Source organism: Pipistrellus kuhlii, unplaced genomic scaffold (assembly GCF_014108245.1).
Source record: "Pipistrellus kuhlii isolate mPipKuh1 unplaced genomic scaffold, mPipKuh1.p scaffold_m20_p_10, whole genome shotgun sequence".
NCBI lineage: Eukaryota > Metazoa > Chordata > Mammalia > Chiroptera > Vespertilionidae > Pipistrellus > Pipistrellus kuhlii.
In genome coordinates, this window is record NW_023425405.1 from 57,026,799 (window position 1) to 57,052,303 (window position 25,505).

The 25,505-nt window shown below is 43.4% G+C and overlaps 1 protein-coding gene across 6 annotated transcripts in view; it reads right to left on the reverse strand.

Moving 5' to 3' along the window:
* Nucleotides 1–25,505, reverse strand: part of BBS9 (Bardet-Biedl syndrome 9) — a 287,972-nt gene that overhangs the window by 102,338 nt on the left and 160,129 nt on the right. The window lies entirely within an intron of this gene.

The following is a 25,505-nucleotide window of genomic DNA, read 5'->3' on the forward strand; positions in this document are numbered from 1 at the left end:
TCCATACAGGATTGAAACCAAGGGGAGGGCCACCTTGGAAAAAATGAAAAGCGTTTTTATCATTTTTTAAAATGTCCATAATAACTCTCCCATAGCCCTATTAAACATGATATAATTTTTATTTCAAGTTGTCTTCCATTATGAATGCTAAAATATACAACTTTATTTTCCAAGAGCATTTTTTCTGCTCACTTTTTGGGGTCAGAACAAGAAAGAAAAGAAGCAAGGCCGTCTTCACAGTTTACCACGTTAGCAAATGGCCCAGAAGAACACCTTGAATTGGATATTAGCTACTTTCCCACGGGACCCTTTTGGTTTGTCATAAAAGACACAGGAGATACAAAATTATATCCCAAGGGAATTACACAGCAAAATAAAGACTTTTGAGAAGAATTTTAAAAATAAAAAACCTGGCACACGTACAGGACAACATGGACTAAGTTTCTTGGGGACAGTGTCAAACCTTTTCCTTTGGTGACCTTCACAAGGAGAAAGGCAATCCTCAAGGCTTTCTGGCTGACATGGGAGCTGGCAAGCAGTCCTTGGTTTGCCTTTTCCTCCCATTTCAATGTGAATCCTCTTGGAAGCGCACACAGAGAGGCCCAAGCACAAAGCAGTGCAAAGTAAGAATATTCACCAACCAACACCACGTGTCAGGAGTAATTTCTCCTAAACGTGAGACTGGCTTTGAACGGGAAAGCCACTGAGCGCTGGGCCTTCAAAAAGTCTTCCACCAAAACCCACATCTGTCCCCTGACTATGTAGGTATAGCTGTGTGAACTTTTTAAGACCACATGTTCTCAACTTATACGACAAATAAAAATTAATAAAAGTGCATGTTTGAAAATCGTGCTTTCTGGCAAGTAAAGTCACTCTCCCAAACAGCTGCTGTACCACTACTGTGTCAGAGGAAAATCAAAATTGAATTTGTAGAGAATTCATAAAATCGTGAGAATATTAAAGATAGGCACCCACTGCCCAACAATCCACCTTCTAGGTCTTTTAATTATATTTTTTAGCCTGGAAAGTACTCATAGTCCCATTTTACAAAAGCAAAAGCTGAAGCCCACGGTCACCAAATATGGAGCAGGATGCTAATAAAGGTCACACTGCCTCCTGAGCCTGTGCTATTTTCACCAAACCACACTGCATCATCCCAGCACTCCAATGCATGTGTTGGCCAAGCTGCATTCAAAGACAAATTTATAGCCTTATGTGCCTGCAGTGTTCTGGGAGAATAAAAATAAATTATGCAAGGAGTCAAGTAAAAAGTTGGAAAAAGGAACAAAACAAACCACAGTAGGCAAGAAAAGAGGTTAACAGAGTGTAGTAAATTGAAGAATATTTAATAAATAGGGAATAGCCTGGCTGATGTGGCTCAGAGGTCACTGGTTCGATTCCCAGGCAGGGCACATGCCCGGGTTATGGGCTCAATTCAATACAGATAAATCAATGTTTCTATTTCTCTATCCTTCTCCCTTCCTCTCTCTCTAAAAATCAATTAAAACCTATTTTAAAAAATAAATATATAATAATTCTGGTTGAATTTTTTAATTCCCGAGGCAAACTACTCTTTTTTTTTTTTTAAACGGGATATGTGAGGGCAACACAAAATTAAGGAAGAAAAGAAGATATAACAACAATTAAGAGTATAAGGATGGCATATTTTTAATGGAGAACTACACATATTCTGGAATATTCCACAGTGCGCTTCTAGTTCTATATAAAGTTAATGGATGCTCTGCAAAGAAAATAAAAAGGAAGGAAAAAGATAATTTTGTGCCCTGGCAGGTTTAGCTCAGTGGATAGAGTCTTGGCCTGCGGACTGAAGGGTCTCAGGTTCGATTCCAGTCAAGGGCACACGCCTGGGTTGCAGGCTCGATCCCAAGTAAGGTCATGCAGAAGGCAGCCGATCAATGATTCTCTCTCATCATTGATGTCCCTCTCTCTCCCTCTCTCCCTTCTTCTCTGAAATAAATAAAAATATATATTTTTTAAAAAGAAAAATTTAGTTTCTGAATTTGAGAAATGCAAGGCTAAACTAAGTAAACAAGTTTTGTCTGGCATGCCTCCTACTCTCTCTCATGAAAAAGTGTATTGTTAATCTCCAAAAGGATAATTATTTCTTTTTAATGTTTTTGATTTTGGAAAGAGAGGAAGAATGAGAGAGGGAAAAAGGGAAACATCAATGTGAGTGAGAAACATTGATCAGCTGCCTCCTGCATACCCCCTACTTGGGATCAAGCCCACAACCCGGGTATGTGTACCGACCAGGAATCAAACTGGCAACCTCTCGGTTCATGAAGATGCTCAACCGAGTGAGCATTATTTGATGGTGGGATCATTTCATAGGGCAAGAAGCATTATTTGATGGTGGGATCATTTCACAGAACATACCCTTTAAAAAATATTTCAGTGTAGAAAAATGCACAAAATGTACTTACAAAGCCAGCCTAACAATGGTATCAAAAAATCCATCAAGAAGTACAATAAAAAAATATCAATTGAAAACCAGTATAATACGCTGTGGAGGCTAATTAGACAACTATGTGTCAGCCAACAAGAAAACTACCATCTCTTTCACAGATCTGTACCTTAAATATTTTTCTCTTTTTAACTTCCACTGAAAATGGTATCAACGAAAGCAAAGTTTAAGTATTTTATCCTTTGTCAGTTGACACTGGAAGACAAGATAGTGTTGCAATTTTCCATCCTCAGCTGGGTTTCATTTACATGAGGAATGTGGACCCTATAAAGCCAAGTCAATCATGATCCCTGGATTGAGGGAGTGGAGGAAGAGGGAGGAAAGTAATTCTCTCCTGTTTTGCTTTAAATAAAAAAAAAAAGTCTAAACTATCCCATCTACTTGGGGCTGGATGAAATTCTGGAAACCCATAAAACGCTGAGGTGTGAGAAGAGGATGAGGTGTGAGAAGAGGGTGTGCAGTGATCCATTTTCTCTCGATTGGAATTGTCGATTAGGGTGGGCCCGCCTTGGCAATAAAACACTCCTAAAGCACAATAACTCATGTTGACTTGATGGGAGATAATACCCTGTAACCACACTGTCAGAAATCAATAATGCAAATACGGCTGAAATCTACGGTAGCATTTGTGTGGGCGGTGTATCTGTGCACGGGAGTATCTGTACAGCTGCTCCTCCACGACAGTCCGGGGTCCTACCTGTGGTTCTGGTGCAAATATTAGCACTGTCTCAGCCACTCTAAGCTCATACTAAGCACCACTAAGCTCATACTAAAACCTCAAGTTGTGTGTGGTGTCGGTGTTGATTATTTTGGAGGGGGTGGGAGAGTGCAGTATGGAAAACAGACCGGATACCGAAGTCAGACCTACATCCCCACATTTAAGTCATAGCTCTGCTGTGACCTAGGAGAGACTTCCTGCCTCATCCTCAGCCTCCTCGGACATAAAATAGAATAGCAGTCACTATTTCCGGGTCATTATGAGTATTAAATGAGAGAATATTCTATACTGAGCAGAATAGTTTGTGTTTAGTAAGCACTCTATAACATGAATATTAGAACATGTCTTATATAATATGAATATTTTAACAACTACCTCACAAACCCCCAAGTTTCTGCACATATAAGCTGAGTATAATAATAATAATACCCAAACCCTGAGTGATAGGGAAGATTATAAAGAAGATTATACCAGCACAGGGCCAGGTATACAATAGGTGCCCCATAAATGTGCATTTCCTTCCTTTCCCCAAATCTGCAGCTCTGTTTCATTATGTAAATAGAAATGCTACACTTGGGAAAATGAAGCACAGAAAAGAACAATGGCGAAATGTATTTCTGTCTGAAAAAAAAAGAAAGCCTAAAAGGAGAGCAATAGGAACTGAGGTTAGTTGGCTCAGAGCAGCAGCATTGCAGGGAGATGTTGCAATACTCCACAGCACTTGGAAGGTGCTTGACTTTGGAGATGTTTGTAACCCTCTATTTTCCCTTCTCCATCGCTTTCCCCAGCCCTCACCCCACCCTAGCCTAGTCTTCTCAGCCAGTAGATATATCTAACCTGAAGAGATGTCCATTTCTCTCCAAGGATATATGGCAGCATTTCCTAACTCTGAAGAGTTGTCATAGTCTAGGGTTTTACCCTATTACTAACTAACAAGTTCATCTGCATGGTGTCACGGATGCTTGCAGAAGATTCAAGACTCCTGGCCCAGAGGCAAAGGGTTGTATTACAGCAAGAGCAGTGGCCAGAATGTCAGCATTGTCCTGCTTCCCAGGCCCAAATTCCCACAGGTGATGTGAAATGGGCCGGGGAACGCCTACATCCACACACGCACTGGACTGGGTGACGGGAGAAGAACCCAGAGATGGGAACCTAAACGTTTTTCTAGTTGTCGGTAAGGAACGATTACCTTTATTGTACTAGACAACAACCAATCTTCCCTTTGCTCCAGAGTGAGCTACTAGCTACTAGCTCTATGCCCCACAGCTATTGGTATTCCCTGTAAAAATATCCTTGAAAAGACAGTCCAGACCAAAGGCAGGCAGTGCCTCTGCTCACAAGATGTACAGAGACATGAGACACGGTGCAGAATTGTCTCCAACACCAGCCAGGCTCTCATGGAATGTGTCCCCTTTGCACACACATGCATGCACACACACACATGTGAACACACATGCACACACACACAGCGCTCTGTGCTTAAATTAGAGAAATATTAAACCTGGTTTTGTTTCCTTTTTAAGTTTCTTTAGAGAAGGACTTGTCAGAGCCTTTAAGAACCCAGGGTGGCTCAATGGGCATCTAACGGGAGGATATTGAATGCAGCGTGTCCACACCCATGTTTCACCAAACACCTATGAGAGTCTCCCAGGAGAGTATTCCTTGGATCGCGGTTTGGGAAGTCTGGGAAGGGGGAAAGCCGTATGCCCAATACCATCATTCTCCCTTGTTCCAGGTTAGCTAACATTTTCCCATTTGTTTCCTGAAATCCTAGGTCCACAGGGGAGGGTTCATACAAAGAAATGCTTTTTTAAAGTATTAAGTTAGTGAAAGCAAGAAAATAAAGAAAGACGGCAGGGTCCCTCTGTGCAAATGAGCCCTTAAAATAACCGAGATAATGTGGGGAAAGTGTTCGGCCCGCGCTGGCACACAGCGCGTCCCGGCCCTTCCATCCGGCACCCACAGGCCCTCTTTGTGGTAACACACTGGATTCCTACAACAAGCGGCCGGTGTGGCCGTAGGAACATCAGGTCACGACGAGCGAGTTTTCCTTCTCTGATTCTACTACCGTACATTTTCCTACATGCTCTGTTTCCATTCCCCCGGTGCCAGTGTTTTACTCCACAAAATCCGGCCTGACGAACCCCTGGGTTTATTTTCATCTCCACTGGATAAATGTTACTCAAAGCCAGTCTTCCTTTTTGAAAGTTTTCTTTTTATGTAAAAATTAGTTCCCCGTTTGTTTAGAGGAACTAATTCAAAGTCCCTGTGTTTGCGCTTTCATCTCCCCCCCACACCCCTCCTCCCTTCATGGGGCTGCCACCGAAAGGTCAAGCTGGCTCTCGTGAGCAAGAGGCCAAAGACATTGGTTTAATTATCTGAAGCTCGACATCAAAATAAAACCTGAGGCCTGCTTGGTGTGTCAAAGCCAAGGCCATGCCAAGGTGGCCTGAGCAGGTCCCGAAAGAGCTTTCTTCATTTGCTGCTTCTGCCAGCTCCTCCCATGGGGCACCTCGTGTGCTCCTGAGGCCTCTGGAGGAGACACCTGGCAGGCACGTTGGCCTCTGTCGCTACGAGATACCCACCACTGGGCTGCACTGCTCTCAAGAGTGTGCCTGTTTGTGCTATCATCCTGCTTTGAATTAATTGATGATAAACCCCTGAGCAGAGCTGTCTAGGAGAAGATGCTAATCCCTGGGTCAGTAACCAGTTTCTGAGTTCAGGCATGGGGTGAGGAAGGAAGACCCACTCTCCAATTATACCAGAACTAGAGGCCTGGTGCATGACATTTGTGCAAGGCGGGGGGGGGGGGGGGGGGGGGGGGGGAGAGAACAGGAAGGGGAGAGGTATTCATGAGCCTGACCTGTGCCCTCTTGCAGTCCAGAACCCCTCGGGGGATGTCTGACTGCCCGTTTTGGCCCACTCCTAGCAGTTTAGGCTCTGAGGGAGCACACTGACCACCAGGGGACAGCTCCTGTGTAGAGTGTCTGCCCCCTGGTGGTCAATGCACATCATAGTGACCAATCATTCCACTGTTCGGTCAATTTGCATATTAGGGTTTTATTATATAGGATGGTGGATAACAAAGTGACTGAAAGCAAAATCATCTGGTCTTCTGTTCGAGTCCAGGAGGTGAGAATGCCCTTCAATAAAAGCTTTTCTCCCTCATTGCTCAGTTTCTTGTCTATAATACAATTCCACCCTGCCCTGTAGTTCACAATTTACAGAGATTAATGAACACTCATAAAATATTTATTTTATGCCAAATAAATCATAAAAGGCTTTTTTTTAACCATACATGATGGTGAGTATACACTTTCACAACTGTTACCCTTTGACCAAATCCTTAAGTCAAGCTGTAAAAAACTTTGATTTCTCTGGCTTCCTAGCTTTTTCTTGAATAGCAGTTAAGCAAGAAAGTACATCTCCATTCCAAAATTTTAAAAGCAAATTTATAGAACCATGGGTGTAAAGAAACACCCCAATAAGAAATTTCCTTAAAGTGTAATTTTCAGACTAAAATTTTTTGCAAAATTGTGTCAAAACCTTTGATTAACACCTGATTTCATGCATTATTTGTAGATATTTTTCAATAATAAAAAAATTAATATTTTTTTATAATTTTGACAGGAAAGGAGAGGGAGAGAGAGAGAAACATCAATGATGAGAGAGAATCATTGATCAGCTGTCTCCTACATACCTCCACTGGTGAGTAAGCCTAGAACTCATGCATGTGCCCATGACTGTAATCAAAACCAGGACCCTCAGTCTGCAGGTCGATGCTCTATCCACTAATAGAGCACAATAATACAAATATTTAAGGTAGTCCTGAGGACTTGTCTTACTAGCATCATTCTCATAAGTTACAAGAGAGAGAAAGTTGCCAATCATTTCTCCGGACTTTGCGTCAGGATCACCACAGAACCTTTAAAAAAAAAAAAAAATCCCTTCTCTCTTGAAGTTCAGTGAATCCAGGGTGGGGTGAGGAATCAGAATTCTTAGATGCTCCTGAGTCAACCCAAGGCAAGTTTCAGAACTAGCTGCTCTGGGACTGAGGCTGTCCGCAGCAAGCTACAGCTAGCTGGTGGCAGGAAGCTGTGCTCAGGGTGGCTCTTCCTTTGCATGAGAACAGACAGCAGCCCTGGCCAGTTGTCCTCCATGGTTAGAACATTAGCCCACACACCAAAGGGTCAAGGGTTCGATTCTGAATCCCGATGAAGGGCACATCCTTGGTTGCTGGTTCCCCAGTCCCGGTAGGGGCACGTGCTGTCTCACCATGTTACTCTCTCTCTTTCTCCCCCTCCTCCCTCCCTTCCAATCTCCCTCTAGAAATCAATGGAAAAATTATCCTGGGGTGAGGATTTAAAGGAAAAAAGAGTAGAGCACAGTCTCCTCGCTGTTCCTTTGAAATGATGAGGCAATGAGTTTTCTCCCACTCTCCAGATGCCACCTTCCTGCAGTCACTTGTTCTTTAAGCACAGAATCAAAAGGGAAATCAAATTTTAAAGAATGTATATGCACGGTGTATGTGTGAGTGCTTCTAGCCAGAAGGTGATGAGACAGCAAAAGTCATCCTCAAGTAAAGTCCAGTTAGACAGTCTGAAGCCAGAGGCTGAAGCAAAACAATAAAATAAAATAAAATAAATGCCACTTAACTGAGTTAAAGAAAGAACCACATCAAGAAATTGTTTTAGAAATTTTACTGAACTTCCTTTTTATTTGACTTGCTGTATCTCAAAAATTGAATAAAAGTGCTTCTGTTTTATTTCTTTATTGATTAAGGTATTACTTCTTTTAATGCTCACCAAAGAGAATACTTTTACTGGTCACACATGTATTTTTAACCAAGTCGTGGCTGCCCCCGGGTGGCTGCTTACCCCAGTTACAAGTTGTTTAGGGGAGGTTTACATTGAGTCTTGAAAGAATATATTTCAAGTTTCATCTTTGAAGACCAGAAATTAAAGTTGGTTTCCAAATGTCCTGACATACTCATTCTTGTAAAGTGATATGTCCAGCCCTTTAATTTATTTCCTAGAGCGCCTACAATTTTTCAAGTTTACGACTTTGAGCAGTGTTGCTAAAATGGTGCAAGATACGTTTATGCTTTTCTTGTTTTCTAGGTTTGCATCTTCTTTACACACCATATAGAAGACCCTTAGCTCCTGCCAGCTACGAGAAGCAGGGTGTACCTGCCCACTGCGTCCCTGCAAGCCTGGCTGCCCCCGCCCCAGGAGCAGATTTCCGGCACGGAATCCAGTCCACAGCAGCGCCTCTGCAGCCAGACTTACCCACCGCCGGGCCTGCCACACCTCAGCCCTCAGCGGGCAGCTCCCATCCTCGCTCTAACCTGGCTCCCGCTTCCTGCCCTCGGGGCTCCCTGCTGCTGAGCCAACCAGGTCTGGATCCCGTCCTTCCTCCAGACAGCTGCCCTTCCTGGCAGGTGGCCCTGCTTCCGATGGGAGGGTCCTGATGCGATCGCCCTTCCCAGTCAGGGTTCCTTCAGAAATATCCGTATGTCAGACAGCATTCCAACAGGGGTGCTCCATACAAACTGAATAGCTAGTATTTATTAATCACTTTTATAAAAAAAAAAAAAAAACTTGATAAAAATTGTCTCAGTTTTCTGATAATCAGCTTTTCTCTTTGTGAAAAGCCAAGTATAACTTATATGCTTCTTTTCTTAGATTATCATGGTGTCAGCAGAGGGAATTATTATTCCTTTAAAGCAGAAACTTAAGTAGGACAATCAGAAGTACTAGGACCATGACAGACAGAAAGCAAGAAAAGTTGGGCATCTGTGGTCCTACTTAACCAATACTTTTAAAATAACCAAATTAAAGTTATCAGCACTACACTGGTATGCTCACATTCTAGAAAGAAAAAAAAAAAAAGCCCCCCTCTGTCCCAGAGCCTTCGAAAGAGAAGCTTCTGAGAGTAAATCGCCCACAGAAAGAAAAATCGGCCGATCTGCCACAGTAAATATTTATTCCTTGTGGGACACATCAAATATACAGCGGTCTGCACCGGAATAATATTTATCCACGCTGCGAAATGAGGGAGTTACATGTTACTGGGAAGCAGCGTGCCATGGTGTCTGAAAGGCAGAAACACACCGTACAAGTGTTACTGGAACTGCTGGTAGCTAACGGAGCCGGATTCACAAAGGAGCTATAGTAGCTATCACTACATATATTGACAGGGCACTTGTTAATAATTTTTTTTACATTAAAAAAAAGAACTTTCCAAAGAGTGCATGCCGTAGGACCCCATTTAAAAACATTTAATCTTTTTATTTATATCTACACACACTATAACAACACATTCACAAATCTAGAAGGATATATGCTAAATTTAAAATCTGATTTTTTTGAACAGCCAGTGTGGCTCAGTAGTTGAGCATCGACCCATGAACCCAGAGGTCACTGGTTCAGTTCCCGCTCGGGGCACAGGCCAGGGTGCGGGCTCAGTCCCCAGCGGGGGCCTGCGGGAGGCAGCAGATTGATGTTTCTATCTCTCTACCTTTCTCCCTCTAAAATCAGTAAAAACATATTCTTAAAAAATAAATTAAAATAGCAAAGTGTTAGAATACATTTTTTAAATTGTTATTTCTTTCTGGGGAGATGGGGATGGGGGTGAGGGTCATTTTTATTTTCATTTCCTTCTCTTTACTTACCTATACTTTCTAACAAACAAATCTGATAGGTAGTGCTTTTTGGGAGTTCTAGTTCAAAGGAAGGGAAATGAGATAGGCCGTGCTGGCTGATGCTGCCCGGGGCTCCCACATGTCCCTTCCTGAGGGAAGGTCGGTGCTGCTGAGGAAGGTAAGGAAAGCTTGGCTCACTCGAGCCTCCCGACAGGACCCAGGAGCGCTGCTCCAGAACCTCGATTGTTTGTTCTCGTCACTGTTGGAATCCAAAATTCCTCTCTGTCTCCACTCTGCAGACTGGGGAGAGAAGCGCACATGTGCAAGCACTGGCTTTTGCTGCTCTCTGCTGGAGCACACTCGGGGCTCGGTACAGAGCGATCAATGAAGAACGCCTCCTGAGGTCACTGCCACATCTGCTTGTAACGTGCTCACGGAGCTTTGCACGTTCCTCTGGGTAAACGGAAATACTCTTTATCTAATCAAAGGGACCCAGAGTACAAACACTCCCAGCAGGGACCACTAGCTCGCGTATTAACAGAGAGCTGGGCAGGGGATGGCTGATCAGGGTAGGTCGGAGGTCGTGTCTTTAAACGTTTGTTTTGCACCGCCTCACAGACAGGTCTTTTTCTCATCTCGGCCAAACAAATTCAGAGATCTATCTTCAATCTTACAAATCCCCCAGGTGTACCTAACTGGACTCCCATTTTGTAGCATCGTTTGTTACATTTTTTAAAATGAAAATAAAAACCCGAACCAAACTAAGGTAGTTTTTCGGTTTGTTGGGAAGCAGTCAAGGACTGACACCTGCTGAGCCTGAAGACCATCGGTCAGGCTTTTCACGTTTACTCCTTCTCCCAAAACACACCTGCCATCAACATTTAGCATGCAGCTAAGACCGGTGTGGCTCAGTGGATAGAGCGTCGGCCTGCGGACTGAAAGATCCCAGGTTCGATTCCAATCAAGAACATGTACCTTGGTTGTGGGCACATCCCCAGTGGGGGGAGGAGGGGTGTGTGCAAGAGGCAGCTGATCGATGCTTCTCTCTCATGGATGTTTCTGACTCTCTATCCCTCTCTCTTCCTCTCTGTAAAAAAAATCAATAAAATATATTTAATTTAAAAAAAAAAAAAAACATTTAGCATTCCGCTCTTTCGATGAAAAGGAAATCAATTTGTGTTGGCCCAAGATTCCAGAAGAGAGTTTAAAGAGGCCTCGGGAATGCAGATGCAATGAAAAAGCATTATGGCTACTTGTTTCCAGAATCTTCCAAGGGCAGTGAGGGGAACTTTCACCTTAGCCCTGTCTTAGGAGCTGTAAGCACAGATGTTTGCAGGAATCCCAACACCCACAAAATAACTCTCAATTTTTACTAATACCTGCTAAAATTATTTTTTAGCCTCTGTGTCTGGAATGACCCGCTCTCTTGACTGATAACCTACATAAGTCTCTTGAAGAGGGTTCACGGGGAAGTTTCCATAGAAGATTTCTTTGGCAAAAGTGAGCAGCAGCCTCCTCAGCCTCATCGCCCTTTCTATGGATGTCTCCGCTGCCCGATCCAAAAAGAGGCCACAGGCCACAGAGCTCAAGGGTGGGATGGCCTCGGCGTTGATACCTGCCAGAACCTTCCGTCAGGACCATCAGAAGGGGCGTTGCAGCCCGCCTGGTGTGGCTCAGTGGTTGAGTGTCGACCTATGAACCAGGAGGTCACAGCTGGGTTCCCAGTCAGGGCACATGTCTGGGTTGCAGGCTCACAGGCTCAATCCCCAGTAGTGCAGGAGGCAACCGATCAATAGTTCTTCTCATTGTTGATTTTCTATCTCTCTCTCCCTCTCCCTTCCTCTCTGAAGTCAATAAAAAAATTATTTATTTATTTATTTGTTTGTTTGTTTATTTATTTATTTATTTTTTAAAAGCAGTCAAATTGCACACTGCTGCTCCCATGTGTCTGGCGCTGGCCTGGCAGCAAACCCAGACCTCAGGGCCAAAATGGTCACGATCTTGTGGAGCAGAAATGACCTACTATAATACAACGGTAAATTATAAAATGAAAGTAAAAATAAAAACTGAGCACTGAAAAGGTCCAGGCACTGAACCAGCTCTTCAGTCCATTATATCACAAAATCACACAATGCCCAGAAAGGGGACATTATCCCCATTTCACAGAAGAGGAATTGAGGCTCAGAAAGCTTCAATCATTTGCCAATTGGTTAACTGTGAAGTTGGCATTGGAACCCAGATCGTCTGACCCTGAAATCTCTTTCAAGTCCACCAAACTGCCACAGAGATGCCAGTTCTTGTCCCATCGCAGCCACTTACAGGTGAAGGACTCTGGCCAGTCAATGAATCTTTGGAGCTTCTCTCTATTCTTCTGTAAATGGAGGTAACCAACCCAAATTACTAAGACTCCCTTCAACTCCTAAAATCCACTATTCTCAGGACCACTCATTTCTTCGTCTGCCACCCCCACCCCCCTGCTTTTTTTTTTTTTTTATGTGACCTAAGGATATAAATTCTCTAGGTTGAAATGATCCAAAGGTATCCTAAACCCTTCACATGTCTGTCTGTCTCTCTCTCTCTCTCTCTCTCTCTCTCTCTCTCTCTCTCTCTCTCGGCTACAATTGTCAGTAATATTCTCTCTCCCGGTCATGTTCAAGGTAGATACAGGTTATCAAATGAAAGCAAGCCAAATAAAGAACCAAGTGCTATGAGAAGATTTAGCATGGTCTTAAAAATTTTGATTCCCTAATATTATTATTTAGAGCCAAAAAAGAAAAAAGAAAAAATCTAACATATCTGAAATTAAATCATGAAAGGTGTTTTGCCACCCTACCCTACCACTAGGATCTGGTCTCATTTTATTAATGTACTAGAGGCCTGGTGCACAGAATTGGGCACCGGTGGGGTCCCTCGGCCTGGCCTGCACCCTCTTGCAATCTGGGGCCCCTCAGGGGATGTTGGACTGCCAGTTTCGGCCTGATCCCCAGAAGCCAGGCTGAGGGACCCCACCAGTGCATGAATCTGTACACCAGGCCTCTAGTATGCATATAAGATCTTTGGTTAATTTCTTCCTGCCCCCCCTCTCTCCTTCCTTCTGAAATGCATCAGTCTGTTCCATGTTTCCATGCCTGTGCATTGAGTGTCTGCCCCCTAGTGGTCAGTGCGCATCATAGCTACCAGTTGAACCTTTGAACGGTTGCTTGGGCTTTCATATATATAGATTGTAATCTCCAAGCATCTTTATCCAAGGTGACAATGCCTTGAATCTAGAAATTATTACATATTAAAGAGCAAATATTTTACTATTTTAAATGAAAATAAGATCCTCATTTCCATCAATTATTTAACTCAACTGTTTGGTCTTAACCAAAGTATGGCATTCAAAAAGCAAGCAATCCTTTTAAGGCTTATTTTCCTCAGTAAAACGTACATTCTACTTCATTATTAAGGTACAACTTAATTAAAACAAAACTCTACACCCACATGCTGTGTTTTAAACTACAGATATCTTCATTAGCTAACAAATGCTGAACCTGTGGGCACAGTCCTCCTGAACTGCTGTGCGTGATGAAGAATAATTAAGGCAGCCAGGGGCAAAAGGTTACTTAAGACTTGACTACAGTGTGAGCTTAAATTATAGGTTTTAAGCAAGATGCAAGGCCCAGTGCACATGAAAAAAAAGGGGGGGCGGGGCAATTTTAATGGAATGCAGAACAAATTAACTTTTTAACATTTAATAACACCCAATTGCATAATGGGATTTCGCTAAAGTGCTTGGGAGGCGGGGTGCCGAGAATAAAAGTAACACTGCGAAGCATGCTTGTTAACTGCCTTAAGTCAAAGGCATTATTAGCCACTAAACGCTGCAGTAAACCCACACTCTGCGACATGAAAGACTGCCTTCTGCCGCCTCACCGGACTGTTTTGTTTGTTGTTTCTTTTTAAAAGAGGGGAGAGATCAAAACCCTTTCAGGGGGTTTGTCAGCCTGTTCCCAGAATTCCTTCTCCACGCGTCCCGGGCCGAAAAGCCGCTGCGGCGTCACCCCCTGCCCCGTGAAGTCAACCAGCAAGGCGGCTGCAGGGCCTTAAACCGCTCTCCGGGCAGGGCCCCGGGCACCCGGTCCAGACCGGGGAGCTCACAGCGCAGCCTGCGCCTCTCGCTCATAAAGCAGCAACCGCGGGGCGCGGGGCCAGCCTTTGTTTCCATCCAATTAATGGAGCGAAGTGGTTTCCACTGTGAAAAGACCCCTGTGACCCAGCTCCAGAGCCTGACCAAGAGGAATGGGGCGAAGGCCCGAGCAAGAAGGCACTCGGCCGCCCTGGCCACACCCTCGGCCTCCCCAGGGAGAGGGTCAGCGACTCTGTTCCTCGTCCTCATTCTCGGGGTGAAAACACATCCATCACCTTCTGCTGACCCCATCTGTAATCCAAACCCTGCGTAAGCCTCCAGAGGAGCCAGCGCCTTGTAACTTTCAAGATACTGAGAGCTAATCTTACATTCCCCCCCGGGGGCCGGGGGCTGCATTCATTCCTTCACTCTGTAAAGGCTGAGGTCCCGCCCTGTGGCAGGCAATGTGCCCGGCAGACTGAAGGAGGCAGACACGGTCCCTGCACACTGCCACCTCTCGGTCAGCCTTCAGGCCAGCAGAAACACCGCCTTGTCCCTCCTGAAATCCCTGAGGAGCCTGGCTGAAGGAATGATCAGCCGTTACAAAGAGCAAACGGTGCTGACTTCTAAAGGTTGACAGGGAAGCTCACTCTGATTTGCCAGAAAATCTCCTTTCTGACAGTGAGGCAGATCCTAAAGCATCCTTCATTCCCGGGCCCCGGACACATGCTACTATGTGGTTACAGAAGCTTCGCCCTTAGAGCTGGAACAAAAACTCCAAGGCCCTCTCCACTCTGCATGGCAGGCAGCCACCCCTGGGGGGATGCAGGAGGCCTCCTGGCCGGGCAGCCTCGGGTGCAGAGCCTTAAATCTAGAAGGATGAAATTCTGAAAATGGGAAGTGTCCAACGTGAACTAATGACGACATTCCAAACGTATGTTTATTAGTGGGTGTTTAAACCCCTAGAAGGAATGTCCCCAGTGAGATAAAACTATAAACTGTGATTAGTTCACAAACCAGTCCTCAAAAGACTCTTCCAGCCCATTATATGCCAGAATGGAACTAAACAATGGTGTACATTGGAAATGAAAGACTAGCAGAAAATAACTGACTTATGAGGGGTTAGTACGCTGTTTACAATGAGAGTTTAAAACAGCTTGTGGACTAGACTCAAGGTGCACAACTCCTGAAAGTGTGTCCATGGCAGCTGTGTCCATGGCAGCTGTGTGTCCATGGCAGCTGTGTCCATGGCAGCTGTGGGGTGCACATGCCTCCCCAGCAGGCCTGGAAGCTGCCTGAGCAGAGCCACCATTTCTAATACGTCTCGTGTCCCTCCCCAGCTCCCCGCCCGGGGTCCCTAATTAATACTGAGCAAGAACGATGACTGGCAGATTTTCCTGGAAGGAAACCCAGGAACATCAGGAAAACAAATGCCCTACTCTTTCCTAGCCCCATGAAAGGGGAAAGGGCCAGTGGCATTGGCTGCTCATGTGACTTGGAGTGGCCATTTCCACCTGTCAGATGCTTCTGATAAGCAGTACCTGTGGGATAACAAGGAAAATCCCACTCGAGTGTAGACCGTGAGATGGTGGGGACATGACGTGACTGTTTTGTGAACTGTGTGGCCCTGACGACCAGCTCCGTGATCTGGCACAGAGCGGGCACTCAGATGTTTGCTGAATGAATGAAAGACGGCAGTGTCCAGGCAGCAGCTTTTGACGGGCCCCCGGGATCTGTACTGGTCAGTGTAGGGTTCTGAACCCTAAAATGGACATAGCTTCTCAGCTACCGTTCATTTTTCTAATTTTTATACATGTGGGTAAAAGAGCGGCTTCTCTTTCCTTTGAACTTCATAACATGGGAGGGAGAGGGGGAAGGCCGCACTAACTCGATGATAAAGGGGCCGGGACACAGTGGCGGTGGAGACTACGTGGATGACGGGACCGCAGGCAGGGGACAGCCGGCAGGGGACAGCAGGCAGACACGCGGGGGAGATGCAGGTCCGGTGCGGCTGGGATTTCGGACTTTTGTCAAGAGAAACCAAAGTGAAATTTTTAAATGGTTTTTTATTGTGGCAACAAGTAACTGTTTTCATAAAAACTCCGTGTTAGCCCATTCCGCTGTGGGCTCAGAGATGAAGGTGATTTTCCCCCATGCTCTTCCTCGAGGCCACAGAGCGAGGTGGGGAGAGGGCACGCCGCGCCCTGTAGGTTCACACAGGACCAAGAAGGCTGTGAGGCAGGGCTTCGGCGCATGGGAGGCTGAGCACACAGCCCCCAAGGCCCCTTCTAACCACACCTGGACCATCACTTTCACACTTTAAAAAAAAAAATGAAATCGACAGTGAAACCCAATACGTAGGAAGAATAAAACCGAGGCGCTCCGGATGACGTTCTGACCTCCCACCCTTCACCCTGACGGCCCGGGGCTCCCTGAAGCCCGAGGCGGAAGCCAGTGGCTGTGGGGGTGGACGACTCGGGGTGAAAGGAACGGAGACAAAGTCCAAGGCAAACTCCAAAAGGAAATGGACTTGGAGCCTCCATCTAAAGGGAAACTGTGCTTTGTAAAATGTTCCATTATGAAGTGCTGAGCGTCGGAGCCAAAGGCAGGAAGACACCTATTAGCAATACAAGCTGCGAACGACAGTTTGCCCGCAGCCCGTGGGTTCAGAAAGCGTGTTTAAGAGCTGGTGCACTACCAGGCCCAGAGGCAAACTGGATAAGACCACGGAGAAACTGGGCATTTAGTGGGAGTTCTGTACTTTTTTAAAAAATATGTATTTTTTTATTGATTTCAGAGAGGAAGGGAGAGGGAGAGAGAGAGAGATAGAAGCATCAATGAAGAGAATCATTGATCAGCTGCCTCCTGCATGCCCCCAACTGGGGATCAAGCTGCAGCCCGGGCACGTGCCCTAACCAGGTCAATACTCAACCACTGAGCCACCCCAGCTGGGCAGAAGTTCTGTAATTGGCACATATAACATTGGAGCTCAGAGGGACTAACTCATCCCAAAATCTGACAGCTTTCAGGGCCATGGCCACACTATAAACTCACACTAGAGCCAGAAGACACCATTTTTACCTATAAAACTGGCAAAGATTTTTTGTGTGTTTTAATGATAATTCCCAGTGCTGACAGAAATGCTGGAAGCGGACTTTCTCGAATGCTGCTGGAAGGGGTCAGCTGATACCACCTTTCTGAAGGGAACCAGGTATCAGGAGCCCTTACAGATCCACGGAAACCCGCCCATCACTTCCACGTGTGCAAATGTATCCTGAGCAAACGGTTATGAACGTACTGAACTTTACCTCCAAAGATGTCACTGCAGCATTATTCCTAGAAATCAGGACATCAAAGCAGCCCATCTATTCAACACCAGAAAATTGGTTAAAGTAACTTTGGCATAGCCATCTTATGTAGCATTAAATGTGATGTTATAATAATATAGGTAATGCCATAGGAAATATCCCTGAGATGAAATTAAGAGGAAAAATAGGACTATAAGCATCCTTTTCTACAAGGATGACAATTTTTACAATAATGCACTCTGAGAAAAATTGGAAGAGAAATGCTCACAGGGAATGATGGGTGTGGTTTTTTTTTTAATGTTTTTCTATTTTAATGCAAAATTTCTACCATAACGGTATTTAATATAATTCTTCATTATTTTATTTTTTTAAATATATGTGCCCGCAACCAATGTACATGCCCTTGACCGGAATCGAACCCGGGACCCTTCAGTCCGCAAACCAACGCTCTACCACTGAGCCAAACTGGTTTCGGCAAATTCTTCATTATTTTAAAGGGTACATAAAATGAAAGCATGTATGACTGTTTTTGAAAGACGTTTGTAAAAATGTTCTCTGTGCATATCACTTAAGCTCATTTCGCTGTATAACCCAACCAAAAATCCATCATCACTTATCCTGTTTGGGGTCCTTTCTCCTTCCATTCTGATCTCTCCCAGCAAATGGAGTTATCAGCAGGCCTGAAGCAGTCAGAGAAATTGCTAGCTGACCTAAATCTCCAAATAAGATAAGACTGTGGGGCCATTCAGGTACTGCCTCCTGCTCATCAGTTCAGAAAAGCTGTGTTTTGTTTGGGTTGGTGTTTACCTCGCCATAAGTAAGGGGCCGATGGCCAGCCCTGTCTTTCGCTGCTCATGCCAGTACGCTGTGTTGGTTTATATGCAGCTCTTTGCTGTCTGCAGTGGAGCTGGGTGGTCTAGAACAGGACTGCGTAGGCACATTTTGGGGTGATCCACTGTAAGGTGCCCTGATGGTGACGTCCTTACTAGTGAAGGTGTCATCAGGGAGTAGAGATTTCCCTTGCATTTGCTATGCTACCAGTGGCACTAGCACCTCGTAAAATTAGCAATAATCTGGTCGTTTAGATTATAGCCTTAAATATGTTCCTTGCTGAAACTGGTTTGGCTCAGTGGATAGAGCATTGGCCTGTAGACTGAGAGGTCCAGGGTTCAATTCTGGTCAAGGGCATATACCTTGGTTGCAGGCACATCCCCAGTGGGGGTGTGAAGGAGGCACCTGATCGATGTTTCTCTCTCATTGATGTTTCTAGCTCTCTATCCCTCTCCCTTCCTCTCTGTAAAAAATCAGTAATATATATATATATATTCCTCTACTTTGACCTGCTAATGGTGTTCTGATCCAGCCAATGGATTTCCATGCTATGGAAGTCTACAAGAATATGTGATTTAAGAAAAAAAGTTCAAAACAAAAATTTAACTCAACCTAATTTTTTAAAACATCTTAAATATATTTTCATTGATTTCAGAGAGGGAGAGAGAGAGAGAAATTTCAATGATGAGAGAAAATCATCAATCGGCTGCCTCCTGCATGCCCCCTACTGGGGATTTAGCCAGCAGCTGGGCATGTGCCCTGACCAGGAAGCGAACCATGAACTCCTGGGTCATAGGTCAACAATCACACCATCTGGGCTCAACCTAATTCGTAATAAGGGAATGGCTGGGTGAATCAGCATTCATGGGCCCAGCAGCATCTCCACCAGGACAAAGCCGGAAGTCCTAACAGCTGTGAGCAGAAGCAGGTCTATAGGTTTCTCAGGCACTAAGGGTTGTAGGAACATCCGGTTCTGCACCCACACAGTTACTATTGGAACACATTTTATCGGCACCAATACTTGATCAGAGGCTAAAGAAAACATTGTTTAACTCATCACCTTGTGTCAGCTGTGAGGAGTTCAGAAAAACAAGTTAACAATAAAAAATGAGCTGACTGCCTTCCTAGGCCCTGGGCATCCAACTATTACCTAACATCCCCTATTAAACTGTATCACATACTGCAGTCACCAGCTTTAAGTTTCACAGAAGATAAATTGTGTTTAAAGGCTAAAAGCCAAGCTCAAGGAGAGTGCTATCAAACTAGCAACAAAGATCTGGACAGATGAAGGACTCAGCTGAACCTGGAGCTCAGGCTCGCGAAAAGTGCGTTTACAGAAAGAACTATAAACCTAATTGGAATGTGGAAAATAATTTACCTCAAATGATACACAGCATAAACCTTTCAAACACTTGCAACTTAACACCCGCAAGATGATGAATCTTGCTCTTGTTCCAGGATGATAATTGCTTTTTAAGCACAAAGGGATCATAAAAATTCCAGTGACAAAACAGAGAGTCCTGAACCGGCTCCATGAAAGCACAGTCATGGCAAGGAGGATTAGCAGCGTTTCTGGTGCCATTGCCATTGTGCCTGAGAGACTGCTCAGCTCCAGGAGTGGGATGGTAATGGAAGGTCTAAACACCCGAGTTGTAAAGTGCATATCTCATTAGTAAAATAATACCCCGGACCCTGAGGAAATGCTCGGCAGACATGAGGCACGCTTTCAGGGGCTCCCTAAAACAAACGCAGACTATCCCTGGGCAGGACCAACAACAAATATGTATTGAGCACCTACTGTGTGCCACTCCGGGCTCTACGCGAGGCTCAGCAGTGAACAATGTCAGGTCTGGCAGTGAATTCGACCCTGGACACAGATTTAAAAAGGATTGAAAATCCACATTAATTGAAAAGTACAATACTGATCTGCTATAAAAGTTTGGTGTCCTGGAAGAAAATGACAAAGAATGGGTCTTATCACCAAAAAATACATCAGAATAATCTATTGTTGAGCTATATAGCTCCTATTAGTCACTGTTCACATCAATGAAAATTACTTTCTTCTGAAAATACATTTAAAAATTATGTATATCTACTCATATTTCTCTTAAGAAGCACCATTTTATCTTTTCAAATCTTTAAGTGATCATCCTCAATGACAAAAGGCCAAAATAAGAGGTAATATTTGTCCCTCTTCATAATTATCATCAATATTAGGCTATGAGCCATATCAAACCTTTATGTAACTCTTCTGATCACAAAACCTATACATAGTAGTTGCTCAATAAATATTTGCTAGTACAATCCCTTAATCTGAAGCTCTTACTCCCTGAATTTCAATAATCAAATACCCTATTCCTTCTAATAAGTTTTTTAATTATTTCCGAATATTCTGACACATCACATTAAACATTTGCAGATTGAATAATGCTTTCAAGACTCACGAACCAGCACAAGATACATTTTCTGGGCTAAATCTAAAGGGGTTAAATGAAGCACACATGTAGGCTTATATAAAAAGCAATAAGAAATACACCAGTTTGTGCTGTTTCTTGAAATCTGATCAAAATCTGGGTTTCAATGGAAATGTACAGGGAAAAAGGAGAAATTGATTTCTTTTGAGGAGATGGCTTTGCAAAGCTGCAGAGCTGGTTCCACAGAACCCAGATATCATCTGTCCTTGGTGAACCCAACAATAAGGTTGTGGACAAGCAACAGTGTTGAAACCTTGTCAAGAAATATTTTAAATATTAAAAAGTTATGTCAACCCTTGTTCTGTTCATGACTAAACTCGATACAATCAAGAAAAATTAGTTTCGGATGTGGGATACTTCGGGGATTTGAAGTAGTTTGCTAAATAGGAAGCTAAATCCAATTACTTTTCTGAAGATTTGGCATCTTCAACTGAAAACCAATATTCCAATTAACATTAGACAAATATCCAAGCTTATCCACATGTTCCAGGCATCCTTTCTGGCCAACAAGTAGGCTGCATTTCTGTGTTTAATTATTCCCTTATGTATACATAGGGCCTGCATTATACTCGGAGTACATAAGGCCAAAAAAAAAAAAAATCTTACATTCCTCTGTGGTCTGCTTCTGCATGTGCACAATCCAAATTTAACCTCCTACATATTTTTATCTTCTTTTCTAAGTTAAAAATGTGCCAACACAAGTCTTTTTTTTTTTTAAATATGTGATGTTTCAAACTATGCAAATGGAGCTAATATCAAAGGTACTCCCTGAATCACTTCGCTGTACCAAAAAATTACAAACAAAAAACAGCTTCATCATCAAATGTGGCCTCTAGCCTGCCCGAGGTCTAAAGCAATTCGGAGTATCCTGAGCCTGATTATTTATCTATGTGGCTCCCTTATCTTGCCAGGAGGGGGGCAGGCAGGGGTAGGATATGGGCAGTTGCTAGGCAATGGGTATAGAGTTTCAGTCATACAATGGGACACCGTCTCAAGATCTGCTGTCCGAGAGTGTGCACGCAGCTAACCAGGCTACACAGCATACTCACACATGTGTTAATAAAGTTAAGCCGATGTAGTTTTTTATCACAGGTTAAAAAAAAAAAAAAAGTGGATGGATTAATAAAATGGGAGATGAGAGAGTAGAGAAAATAAAAGTAGACGGCTCTCATGAGACATGTGTGTGAAAGGGGGAAAGAAAGTATGGATTACATCTCAGAGAGAAACAAGGAAAAGTTACAGGAGGCAGGTCTAGCGTTGGGGTAAACTTCTGCATATTTATAGGCCGTAGGGAAGGAACAGAGAAAGGAAGAGATGGAAAATATGTAAGCCAAATAAATAGCTAAGAAATTAGGATTCCAGAAGCTAGTGAAAGGTCAAAAGGGTCAAGTGAAAAAGGGATACGAATAAGAAGGAAACTCATCCTCTGAGAGAGGAAGACAGGAGAGGCTTGGTGAGACGTATGGGAGACGGGCCTGTGGGTCTCAACCTTCCTGATCAGTAATGGCTGCCTCCTGGGAGTGAGAGGAGGAGTGGGGTGAGCAGTGGCCCCAGGAGACTGCTGACTGACGAAGAGCAATGGGAGAGGGACGGAGTAAGTACTTGCCCAGTATTTTACTGTTTCATGCACTGATGGGCACTGATGGGCGAGCAAAGAAACAGTTCCAGTTGCTAGTCATCCAAGAGCTGACAGGTCACCAGGAGAAAAGAGACACGTAGTCAAGTAACTATAATGTCAGGTGGAATATAAATGTCACAACACAGCCTTAATCACCATGCTCTGGATGTTTAAAGCAGTTACAGATGACTGGGAAAGGCAAGATGAATGAGGGAAAGGCTTCAAAAAGGAGACAGACTTTGGAGGAAGCTTCCAGAAAGGAAGAGGAGTTGAGGTTGGTGGGGAAGGGCGAGGTTCAAGTAGTGAGACTAACATATGCAAAGGCATGATAAAAGAAATGCACAGGGTAATTTTGATCAAAAGAGAATAGTCTAACAAGCAAATAAAAAGATGTTCAACATCATTAGTCATCAGGAAAAATGCACTGAAATCATAATGAGATATCCAGAGTGAGACAACAGAATGGCGACAATTAAAAAAACAGACAAGCCCTGGCTGGTCAGGCTCAGTTGGTTTAGCATGTCCCATGCACTGAAAGGTCACTGGTTCAATTCCCGGTCAAGGCACATGCCTGTGTTTCAGGCTCAATCCCCAGTAGAGGGTGCACAGGAAGCAGTTGATCAATATTTTTCTCTCATCAATGTTTCCCCTCTCCCTTCTCTCTCTCTAAAAAAAAAAAAAAACCAATAAAAGCATATTTAAAAAAACACAAACAGACAATTACAAGTGATGGTGATGAAACTGCTGGAGAAACTGGAACACGCATAGATTGCTGGTTGGAATATCAAATGATACCACACTGAGAAAAACAGTTGGTCAGTTTCATAAAAAGTTCACCATACATTTACTATATGACCCTGAAATTCCACTCCTAAGAATCTACCAAGAGAAAACAAACCTTATGTCCACAGAAAGACATTACATGAATATTCATAACAGCACTGTTTACTTATTGGTCTAAATGGGAAACAACCCAAATGCCTATCAACTGATAAAAACAGTCGTGGTGTGCCCACACAATGGAATTCCACTCCGCAATAAAAAGGAGTAAGCCCCTGACACACAATACAACACGGCTAACCTTCAAGAATGTTATGTTTGGTAAAAGGACCCAGATCCAAAAAACTACTTATTGTATAATTCTATTTACATAAAATGTCAGAAAAGGCCAAATTAAAGAGACAGAAAGTAGACTATTAGTAGTCTCTTGGTGTTCAGGGTGAGAGGGGAGTAAGTGTAAATGGACATGAGGGAGCTCTGGAGGGAACAGTAATGTTCGAAAATTCAATTGTGATGATGGCTGCACAACTCTAAGTTTATTAAAAATCAGTAAGTGGTACATTTACAGTGGGTGAATTTTGCAGTATGCAAGTATCCATTAATAGAGATTTTTTAGGATAGGCTAGCTCGCCTGGCACACAGGTTTGGCAGAAGTAGGGGTTAAGATTAGAAGGAGGTGAGTTGAAGTCTTCAGAAATGTTTGAATGCCAGAGTGAGCCAAGAGGGGTCTTCTGAAGGTTTGGGAATGGGGCAGCACAAAAACAAAGAAAAAGCACAGATAATTACATGGACAAGGTTAGTCTTATCTGATGTGTCAGACAAGCAGTGGACTTGTTAGATCGTAAAGACCAGGATCTATGGGCTTTCTTGAATTCATGGCCTCAGTTTCACAAGGGCTGATCCTCTTACACACCTCTACTCTGAGTCACCACGGTGGGGTAAAAGAAAAGGACCCAGTGAAAATCTATCTCTTCCATGGGAAACACATCTCCAAACATATATGACCTCTGAGCCCATCATTCTAACTGGTGAGTCAACTTAACAAAAATATTACGTGTTGGCCAGAAGCCAGTCCCGGATGGGGGGAGAGGGTGGTAGAGAATCAGTGTTTGGGTGGGAGGGGAGGTTGGATTTCCCTGAAATCTAATATTCTGCTATAAGAGATTTGAAAATCATGTAAAAGGAAACTTAAAAATAGAGTGTGAGCCATCATGGAAAACCTGCTGATTTTACTGCACAAAATTCTATTAACAATTCCCAAGTAGAGTGACAATATATTTAAATCGATTTAAATTCCAATGCTCATTTCTTTTAATTTAATTTAATTGTGTTTACCTACTATGACCTTCTCCCTGGATATACAGTTGAGTCTCACAAAAATATCTTTTTAAAGAGATACCACCTCAATTTATCCTTATTCAAACAGCACTCAGCGTACTGCCAGCCCTCTATTGAAACACATAGCAGGACTGATAAAGCTGCTCAACTGTTCACAGATACTCTTATAAAGACTACATTCCTTCTTTTAATCCTCCTAGGTCTCTCTAGGAAACTGGCTCCCTTTCCCTTTATTTAAAGAGAGAGGAAGGGGGAGGAAGGAACGTAGAAAGGAGGGATGTGAGGATTGTGATCATTGTTAATTCACAATTCAAACCATTCAGAACTCCATTTACAGAAAACTAATACAAAAGGCATAAGTGTGCCAGATGGGATTAAACAGGAAGACAGATAACATACATGAAAGAAGACTTTATACAATTACAGATAATTGGAGTCCACTTATATATTTTTCTCTCATCACTGGCACAAAAAGATAAGATTTGCATTTCCTTATAATGGGCCCATAAATAGCTTTATTGTAATATTAGACACATCTTGCTTCTGAGTGTATCTCAAAAGACTAATTTTTTTTTTTAAAGATCAAACAACAAATAGAAGGAAATTGTCCCACTGGAGCATACCCCTGATTACTTTGGCTTAGAATACTTCCTATCAGACAGGTGATCAAACTTCTGAATCTGATAAACTCACCAAAGCGAAATCCTAGCGTTGAGTTTACAACCTAGGGAATTGTTCAAACTAACACTAGCAAGCAGAAAACTTAAATACTGACTAAAGAACATGCAGATAAAAGAAATATGCATTTAATTTATTTTTAAAAATGCATGCCTGAGGGAAGTAAAGCATACCAGATGGATATTAAAGTAGAATTTTTTTTTAATACACTAATAGGTCTGTTCTCCCTTTGATTTATGTACAACACCCATTAATGTCAATTAGTGCTACATACTTCAACCCAGGGAAGCATAACTCCGGTGTTATAATACTTTGCACTTACAGATTTTGTTTGAAAACTAATTCAGTCTCACAAAGCCCAGTAACTTAGATCCCAATCATTGAAGTCCACCGAACAATGGTGACGGGTCAGCAGCCACACCCCAGTCTAGGGCTGACATTAGAGGACCCCGAAGGCTCCATTTGTTCCTGAAATGCTGACCCACCAGAAAGTCTCAGTCCCTTGCCCTAACTATTATGCAGAT